The 10046-nt window shown below is 39.8% G+C and overlaps 1 protein-coding gene across 4 annotated transcripts in view; it reads left to right on the top strand.

Moving 5' to 3' along the window:
- Positions 1 to 22: 22 nt before the first annotated feature.
- Positions 23 to 10046, top strand: part of LOC138744326 (uncharacterized) — a 76464-nt gene continuing 66440 nt past the window's right edge. For 2 of the 4 annotated variants that reach the window (XR_011345446.1, XM_069900267.1), the window contains exons 1-3: positions 23 to 272; positions 8234 to 8300; positions 9066 to 9165. The gene's annotated coding sequence lies outside the window, so the exon portion shown is untranslated. Of the gene's footprint in view, positions 277 to 4095; positions 4130 to 8233; positions 8301 to 9065; positions 9166 to 10046 lie in introns of all 4 variants that reach the window. The other 2 variants (XM_069900269.1, XM_069900268.1) reach the window with 2 other exon arrangements.

Here is a 10046-nt window from a genome sequence, read left to right as displayed (position 1 = left end):
ACGGCCCGCCGCCACCCCGTGACGCGAACGCGTCCCTCCCCACCGTGTTCGGGCGGCCGCGCGTGACGCAAGCGCACGCCACGCCGCCGTGTTGTTGTTGACGACGGCAGCGATGGAAGAGGACGGGGCGAGCGGGCGGCTGAACGTTGGCTAAGCGGCGGGAAACCGCTGACCCCACGCCTCAAACCTCGTCAGGAAATGGAGCCGTCTCACAGTCAACACCGTGCCTTTCCACAGAAGCTCCACACCGGGCACACAAAGTTAGTCATGATGTAGGTAAGGCTTCTTTACCCTCCACCCCCCCCCCTCCTCTCTCCAAGCTCCTCTCCGTCCTCCCCCCACCCCTCCTTGACAACTTCGTCTCATTAAACTCGTCCAAAAAACAATAAACCGTCAACCGCTTGCATTTACCTCAGTTTCACCCGCATTTTCTTAGCCAGAAGTGTCCATTTTATTCGACGGGGTTTTTCTCTTTTTTTAAAAAAGTTTATTTTCCATGTGGGAAACCGTTAACTTTTCATAAGAAACGGAGGCGGCGCGCGATGAGGAGCCCAGAGCTTCCAGCAGGTACGCATGCGCGGCCGGTGAGGTACCGTCGTGCACTATGGGAGTTGTAGTCCCTTGTCCCTTCACCCCCCCCCCCCCTACCCAAACTCCTTGTCATCCTTTCTTCCGGCCCCTACTGTATCGTTTGCCCATTGGCTTTGCAAGCCTTTGGTGCTGGCGGTTTTTTCTCTTAGTCCTCTGAAGAAAATGCTGAGCGTTTACTTGTCTTGTGGAGACTGCTGGAGATTTCAGCCGAAGCACCGCAACATGCAAAGAGGTGTTGTGATGGTATTGTGCCACATTTTAAGGTTCCTTGCTTTTTTTTTAACCTGGAAGTGATTTCCGTGATGAATGTTTGTCATAATCATTTATCTTCAGTGGCTGCGCTCTGTTGCCCCTGTGTCATCAGTTATATTTTGGAAACGGGCTGTGAAAGGAGGTTGTAGTAAAAACACAATACTGGAGAAACGCAGCAGGTCAAACTGTGTACTTTATATCATTAATGACTTCTGACTTTATCACCTTTTATCGTCATTAAATCTTGTCTCATATTATCCAAGATGACTACAGGATATTGTTGAAGGTGGGGTGATAAAGGAAATATATTAATAGTTTAGATTCCTGTTTTAAATGTAATACACCATATAAACTTGAAAGGGAGAAAAAAAATAGGGATATCTAATGTCCATGAATGTAAAATGTCTTTAGTTACTTTTTAGGATAAAATACTTATGAATTCATAAGTATTCCTGTGATAGGAGAACGTAGATTTTAGTAGCACATCTAAAGAAAAAAAAAATCTGGTTGTCACATACATCTTGTCCTAGTTTCTGTTCTTGTTGACATCTTTGGGCCCATAACATGATGGGATACTTAAAAAGGATGGAAAGTAAAGAGGTTTGTAAGCAAAGTAAAGTAATTACTAGGCTGCAAAATCAAGACAAAAGGAAACTTTGAAGATATGAGTTGGCAATGTTAGATTGGGCTTGTTTATGAATGGATAATGGTTAACATTTTCAAGGAAGGTATGCAGGTACACACACTTAGGACATTCGCAACAAAGGTGTAAATTATACATCAAGTCGCAGGTAGGTGGTGCTCAAGTTGCTCTCCTCTCACGACTTTTCCTAATTGCGAGGCTGACAGGGAGGGTGAGGCGGCAAGGCACGACAGTTCTCTCTATAATTGTGTTATGGAATTTGGGTACGGTTGCCACATTTTTACGAAGATGTAGTACTTTTTTCTTAAGTTGTAGGTGATTTTCTCCAGGGGAACACAGCTTTGCATTTCTATATTCCACTGTGCAGGAGTCAGACTTCCAGGTAACCACTATTCACTTTCTGGCCACTGCCAATGCAATCATTACAAATTGAATTTGAAGTTTGGAGAGGATCATCATGAGTCTTATGTCCATTATGTTTCCCAACAGAAATAACTCTGGGTCCTGCAGGAATTCTTTACCTATAATTTTTCCAGGATTTGACCCAGTTCCACCAAGAAAGGTCTCATCTTGGTACATGTCCAGGTTGCGTACACAAAGGTTCCTGTCTCAATGCCACATCTGAAGCATTGGTCTGATAATTCTGGCTTAGACCTGTTCAGATTTTGCTGTGTCAGGTATACCTGGTGCAGAAATTTGTATTGTACCAGCCTGTACCACGCTTTAATTATTGCAGTCATACTGGTCTGTCACAGGTCAGATCAGCAGTGCTCATCAATCGATATTCCTAAGTACGACTCCCACTTCTGCCTTGACTTATGAAGGCCTGGTTTCGGTCCTCCTGTCTGGAGCATGAAATACACTGCAAAAAAAACTTCCCCCTTCGAATCAGGGTTTCCATGTCACTGCACTCTGGTAGGGCCGTAGTTGGACCTAACTTGTCCTTCAGAAAAGATCTTGTCTGAAGGTAGCAGTGGAACGTCTTATTTGATAGATTATATTTGTTCCCAAGTTGTTCAAATGACATTAATCACCACTGCTCTATACACTTGATGCCATTACAATGCCAGGTGTCCAGGATCTTGTTACCCACTTTCAACGGTATTAGCCTATTTGGAGGCAGGTGTGTTTTTGGAGACTGCCCCACTTTGATTCCTATATATTGGTTGATCTTATTCCATATAGAAATTATTTGTTTCAATATGGGGCTGCTTATTTTTCCAGACAACAATTTAGTGTCCCACTTATAAATAAAGTCCTCTGCTACCTTCTCACCTACCATGTTCAGGCCAATTTGTGCCCAGGATGGTACACCTTCCCCCTTAAAGAGTGAGGCAATGTATCTCAACAGGACTGCCCAATAATATTTCTTGAAGTCCGGCATTCGTAATCTGCCAAGGCTATAATCGCAGGCCAATTTTTCCATAGAGACCCTGACCACCTTTCCATTCCTTATTCGCGAAAGTAAATTTTGGGAGAATCCCCGGGGCGACACCACAGGCAATGTCTGGAAGAGGTACTGGAATCTCAGCAACACATTGATTTTAACACTAGCGTTATGGGCAGGGACATCCACCTATTTAGATCCTCCTCGATTCTTCCCAGCAAGGGGGTCTAATTTAATTTATAAATTATTCAAGTTATTGTCTATTGTAACTCCTAGATATTTGATCCCGTTTTGCAGCCACTTTGGGTGACCATTTTCTTGGCATTACTGTAATCCCCCTCAGTAAGTGGCATGATTTTGCTCTTATCCCAATTTACCTTATACCCTGAGATCTCCCTATTGTCCTCCTGAGTAGAGCGCAGCTTGAACAAGTTTGCTGGGTCTGTCAAATATATCAGTACGTCAATCTGTCAAATACCTTTTCTACATCCAGGGCCACAGCCAGACCCCTCTGTTTTTGGTTTGTGCCAGATGCAATATACTCAACAGTCTGCCAATGTTATCGGCTGTCTTGTCTTTTTTGCACAAAGCCTGCTTGGTCTTTATTAATTTCGGTAAATGCCCTGCCAGTCTATTTGCCAGGGCTTTGGCAAGTATCTTATAGTCTGTGTTCATCAATGAGATAGGCCTATAAGAAGATGGCATTAGCAGATATTTGTTATGATGATTCCTGTCAAAAAAGATTCTGGAGGGTATGGTCTACCACCTCCATATAGAGAGGCATCATTATATCTTAAATTCCTTATAAAACCTGGACAGAAACCCATCCTCCCCTGAAGATTTGTTAGTCTGCAGCAAATTCAATACTTTCCCTATCCTTTCTTCCATGAAAGAATGATCTAGTCCCTCCTGCTCTTCTGGGTCTAAATTTGGCAACTCTAATTTAGACAGGAACTCGTCAGTTTTATCAGTCCCCCTACCAATTCTGATTTTATATAAACCCTTGTAAAATTCCTCGAAGGTCTTGATAATCTCTTTTGACTCGTATGAGATCCTGTCATTCCCAATTTCTATCGCACTGATCGTCCTTGAGGCCTGCTCTGTCCTCAGCTGCCTTTATGGGCGCTCTCAACCAATTCATAATATTTTTGTTTTGACCGCATTATGGCCTTTCCATAACATACTTTTGAAGCATATTATATTTCAATTTCTTGTTTGTTAGAGCCCTATAATGACCCTCTGAAGTCCTTTTCCAGGTAAGCAATTTCTTGTTCTAATTTGTCCACCTCCCTCATATTCTTTCTTTACTGTTTTAGTGTATCCAATTATTTGACCCTTCAAATATGCCTTGAGGGTGTCCCACAAGAGAAATTTATCTGGAGTAGAGGTATGGTTGGCCTCACAGAACATGTCTATCTGCGTTCTTACAAAACTACAAAATTTCGGCTTCTTTAACAGCAATGCATTGAGACACAACCTGTATACCATATCCTGCTTATCTAGCATTTCTATTATTAAAGGTGAATGGTCAGAGAAAAGTTTTGCAGTGTACTCAGCCTCCATGATCCTACCCTCTACATGGGCTGAAGACAGGAAAAAAATCTGTTCTGGAGTAGAAGTCATATTGCTTTGAGTAGAAGGAGTAGTCCCTCTCCCTTGGATGCTTCTGTCTCCATAAGTCTATCAAATTCAGCTCCTTCGTGCCGTCAATAGTAGCCCTTGCCACTTTTGTTTTAGTTATTTTCTTTGTTGACTTGTCTAGGACAGGATCCAGACAAAAATTAAAATCTCCCCCAACCAAGATGTTCTCTTTTCCCTCTACCAATCTCAGGAAAATATCCTGTATGAACTTTTCATTGTCAAAGTTGTGGGCATACACGTTGACCAAGGTCCAGGGTTCTGAATATATCTTACCATGCAGCAGTATAAATCTTCCTGCTTTATCTATAGTCACACTCTGCAATCTCACCAGAACACTCTTCCCTATCAGAATTGCCACCCCCCCTTGCCTTTGAGCCAAACGAGGAGGCTATTACCTGGCCCACCCATTCCCTTTTTAATTTTTGGTGTTCTCACTCTAAGTGAGTTTCTTGAGAAAGGCCAGGTTCACTCCCATTTTTTAAATGTGTGCCAAACTCTTCCTCTTCACCACCCGTTCAAGCCATTAACATTGAAATTATTGCACTTTATACTGTTAGCCATTGCCTCGTAGACTCTCAGACCTGTGTTTCTTCTGCACCTCCACTGCCCCATATCCATTGTTCATCCAACATTTTACCTTCAGCTGTCTGCTGCAGCCCACCAGGCCCGTGATAAACCCTGGGAAAATAAGACAAAGACAACAAGCCCAAAAAAGAAGGGGAAAAAAACCAAAAGAATTATAATAAGACAGCTAATTGACCCCACATAGATCCCTGATACATACCCTCATTCTATCCATTGTCATCCTCTCCCTCCTTTGGTGAGTTCGACACCATCCCTTCCATATAATAGGTTGTGCATCTCTCACCCATCTACCTCTCCACCCACCTCCCCCAAGCACCTCAGACCATCCTTCTTGTTGCATTCTTTCCCCATTCTTTTTATTATGCAGAAACAATAAACTCTTATTTTTTTTATTAGTCCACTATCATTATTTACAATGCATTCTCACTCTCCCTGAAATATTGACCACTTCTTTTAGACTCTTGATTGTTGTTAACCCATAGTATTTTAATAATTTCCATCCCAATATTGTTAGTTATTACAAACTGGAAGCTGCCTGACAAACAGCAAGTCTTTTTTGTTTCAGAGAATAATTTTCTTTTTTTTTTTAACCCCCCCACCCCAGCATCTTCAAAGTGGCTGGATATCTCATTGTACTCTTGTATCCCTTCTGCTTTGCTACCCTCTTTATTGGCTCCAACTCTTTCCTTTGGTGCAGCAGGTCTCACTTATGTCTGGGTAGAAAAACACTTTGCTACCATCCAGTTCCAGCACCCCGGTCTTTGCAATCACAACACTAAAAGTCTTTTCCTGATCCTGGTGGTGTTGCAGTTTCACCAGCACCAAGCATAACCTCTGACCAGGGCCCAGGCATGAAAAGAAGGGCCGATGGGCCCATTCTATTTCCATTGACTTCACCAGTTTCTCTCTCCCCAGGGTGTCTGGCAACCAGCGCTGGAAGAAGGCCACAGGGTTTCCCCCCCTCTTTGCCCTCTTGCAGTCCCACAATTTTTATTATGTTTCGCCTATTATAATTTTCTAGGGCATCAATTTTCTTCCCCCCACATTGTCACCTCTTTTTCTAGCTTTACTATTCAATCCTCTTTCTCCCCTGTTCTCTCCTCTACCTCAACCACTCTTTTAAAACATTTTCACATTTATCCAGCTTAGTGTTCAACTGTCTTTTTTTTGTTGCTCAAGTCTAAAGATAATTTTTCCATTTCCGCTAGGATAACCCACAACGAGGGTTCCTCTCCCTGCCACCGCCATCTTGGCTGCCTCATGCTGCTCAATGTCGTCACTCTTGCTACTGGCCATCATGTCACCTCCACCATCACTGGATAAGTCAGTGACAACATCCACTGCCTCTGCAGGGTCAGGATCTTCCATGCCTCTCCTCTTCCCATTCCTGCCAGCTGTTGCACTCCTTCCCTCATTGCTGGATCTCTGCCACTGTGGGGCTGAGGTGTCCTATAACCCCCCCCCCCCCCTTCCACGGGCTGTCATGCTTTGCATTTGTGCACTTCGCACTTGTTGCTCTGACTAATCATGTCCCTTTATTTCAGATTCCCTTCTGGTCAATTTCAACCTTGGATATTCTCCACTAGTGAACTCTCAGCCTTCTGGGCTAGAGGATTCAATGATCTATAACCCTTTATATAACTCTGTATTAAATGACCAATCTATTCGATTTTACACCCTTTGATTTTGGACTCCTCAGCTTGACAACATAGCCTTTTATACATGTCACTTTCAGAATTTTGAATGTTTCAAAGAGATCACCTCTCATTGTTTTAAATTCCATTAAGTAATGGCCAATGTTTCTCCCATCAGTTTTTATAAGTCAATCCCTTAGCCCAAACATCAAAAATGCATGAACTCCAATGCCAGTGGATCTCTCTGGGATGTTTTATTTACAGTACCTCAAATCTGACTTTGCCAAATTCCTTAATCTAATTCTCCAACCCTCTTGCATTAAAGATCAGAATATAATTTGTAATGTAGTTTTATGATGTTGATTTTTGCAATGAGGATTTTGACTTGTGAAAAGAGATTGAAAATGATCAGCCTACCCTCACTAGAGTTTTTTTTAAAAATGAGGTAATCTTATCTATGCCATTCAAGATTCTGAGCACGTTTGTTGGAATGCGTGCGTAGTGACACTTTCTCTTTGGAGGATAAAGATTGTCAACCTATGACTGAAATGAGTGATTGGCAATTGGATGAGGTGCAAGGTCAATTGACCACTCCTTGCTTTTGTTTCTAATGACTTAGTTAAAGACTGTTTCATTCAGATCTTGTTAAAATATCAGTGTGCACAAAGTATGCAAATTTTTGTCCCCCGAATATATAGATAGTTGTCTAATTTAGCTCAAATATAGAAATTTTTAGAAATATATCAAATCTGATGTTTCATGGTAATTGATAAAGGATTGGGCATTATCACTTCCCTGATTGTTGATGAAAATATCATGAAGAAAATAGTTGTTTGTCTTCACTTAGTGGAACCTGAATAATTACATGAAGCACTGGCATGTTAAATAAGGCACAGTTAAATGTCGAGCAAAACTTTTATATTTTAAAAATTGTTATTGATTCTATCTGCCAACCATATTTATTGTGTACAAACAAAGGATCAACAATGATTGTTTTGTGAAGTTATTTTTGAGCTGAATTCTGAATCTTAATATTAATGATGAGTGTCCCTTATGCATGGGACTAGAAGTATTTCGGATTTTGGAATAATGTGTTTAATAATGTGAATAATATTTTTTACTTACCAAAACAAACGATCTCTACTTACAAAAGAAGATAAATGCAGCACCATATACTAGAAATTCTGCTGGATGGCAAAAAATACTTTGAGTAATGCATGTAGGTCTGGCAGTGACAATGGTTGGTAACAAACTGGCGCTTAAAAGATTTCGGATTTTAGAGCATTTCGGAATTTGGATAAGAGGTACTCAACCTGTAATACTGTTTATTATATTTGTAAATGTGGTGCAATTTAACATATACCAGTGATAGTAATGAATATTATAGTAAAAGTTGTTAGATATGTAATTCTGAAGATAACGCCTACTGTATGACTCCTGAAGGTTGTTGCCAGGACAATTCTGTTGGTACTGATGTTGTCATAATTGTTTTTCCCTAAGGGTATGAAAGCATTTTGGAGGGGCTGTTTGGACCTAGACTTCTAAAAAGAAATCAGCCTATTTGAAGGTAAACCTTTTGTTTATTACTATCCACTTCACCCAAAAAAATAGAATCATATGTTATTCTTTACTAGTGCAGGAAATAAAAGAAAATATTTCTCGCATTGTTCCACTGATTTGTATTTTGGAGGTGAGAGAGCAAGGATTACTGATATACTTTGACTCAAGCTGAATATTCTGTTAACTAATTATAAAACACAGTATATGTCTGTTACATTCTATAATGAAAATTGCTGGGTAATGAAAATCATCAATGTTTAAATTTAGTTGAGGATTGTGCTAAATATCAGTGTGAAGTCAAATACAAAATAAACATGCAAAGTAAGTGTTATTTTTATAAATGAAATAAAATAACCAGTAAGAGGACTTTATAGTAGTTTATCTTGCAAAAAGCTTCCAGGAAAATGGATGCATTTGCTCTTCTCTAAGTGAATTTTGCCTTTAATTTCACATATTATAAAATTGGTATTTCATTTTTGTGCTTTTTCGTTGTTGACTTGATCTGAGAATAGTAATTAATTTTTGTTTACCTTGGCTAGATAGATTATTTCTGTGATTTTGGCAAAGGTGATCTGGAACAAGGAAAATATTAAATCTCCCAGATAGATTCCAAAAATGGCAATAACTGCAAATAACATAAACTATAGACAAGCCTCTGATTTTTTTTCATTTTGAACAATTCTTAAGTGAACCAAAGTTATTAGGTTGTTTGCAATGGAATTCAAAGTGGTTGTTAATATATTTAAAGAGAGAAAATAATTTTCCATTTTAGACTTGAGTCACAAGCATTGTGGATCTCGTTGGACATGCCAGAAAAGGATTTTTCTTCATTTGTAGTTTTGAACACCTCTGCATCATCAAATGAATAGAAGGTGGGCACGAGGAGAATGTTTCCTATTAAAAATTTAATACAAGTGGTATTACCCTTAACTGCTAATGCTTAAAAATTGTGCTGACCTCTTTTATATTTGAATAAACATTGTGCATGAATTTTAATTGCAACCATCTTGAGTCGATGATTAAGTCTTGTTCCCAGCTCCTGTCTGGTAAAGCAGTTAACAATCAGAAGTCTCAATAACTTTGTTAATTATACCTTTTCTTCTGTTCAATTTAAAACCAATATTGGATTGAGGTGTGTAACTTCCTAAAATATTAAAAATTCTGGGAATATTTGATTTGCTGCTCATTCTGGTAGGGACCTTGCCTTGCTTGCAATGTACTACACTTTTTCATGTTAATTTAGAATCATTTTGTGCCTTTGGGAGTGGATTAAAATTAGAATACATTTATTATCATACCATTATAGCATAAATGCCCTCTGAGTGGAAAAAATGTATTGCTAGAAGGCATGGATCATATTGAGTAAAACCTGAAAGTCTACAAATGCTGTGATTGTAATCAAGACATAGAAATGCTGGAGGAACTCAGTTGAACTTGTAGTGTCCATAGAAAGTAAAGATATATCCTTACCTTGAGGAACTGCTCAGGCCTTAAACGTAAGTAATAACTCTACCTCCTTTGGATGCTGCAAGGCTGGCTGAGTTCCTCCAGCATCTCTGTTTTGACATGGATCAGTTATTAACAGTTATTGCCAAGTCGTCTTAACTGTTGGCTTGGCAGTAAATGTATGAGAAGTAGGGAAAAATGGGTTAATACTCTTTGAAGAAAATAAGTGGCATTGATTTTGCTATAGTTACAAACAATCTATGGTTGTGGAAACTTCATTTGCAGTGTATAAGTGACTTGCTTCTTT

The sequence above is a fragment of the Narcine bancroftii genome, chromosome 10 (genome assembly GCF_036971445.1).
Source record: "Narcine bancroftii isolate sNarBan1 chromosome 10, sNarBan1.hap1, whole genome shotgun sequence".
In the NCBI taxonomy this organism is placed as follows: domain Eukaryota; kingdom Metazoa; phylum Chordata; class Chondrichthyes; order Torpediniformes; family Narcinidae; genus Narcine; species Narcine bancroftii.
This window is presented reverse-complemented; position numbering and strand designations above follow the sequence as displayed.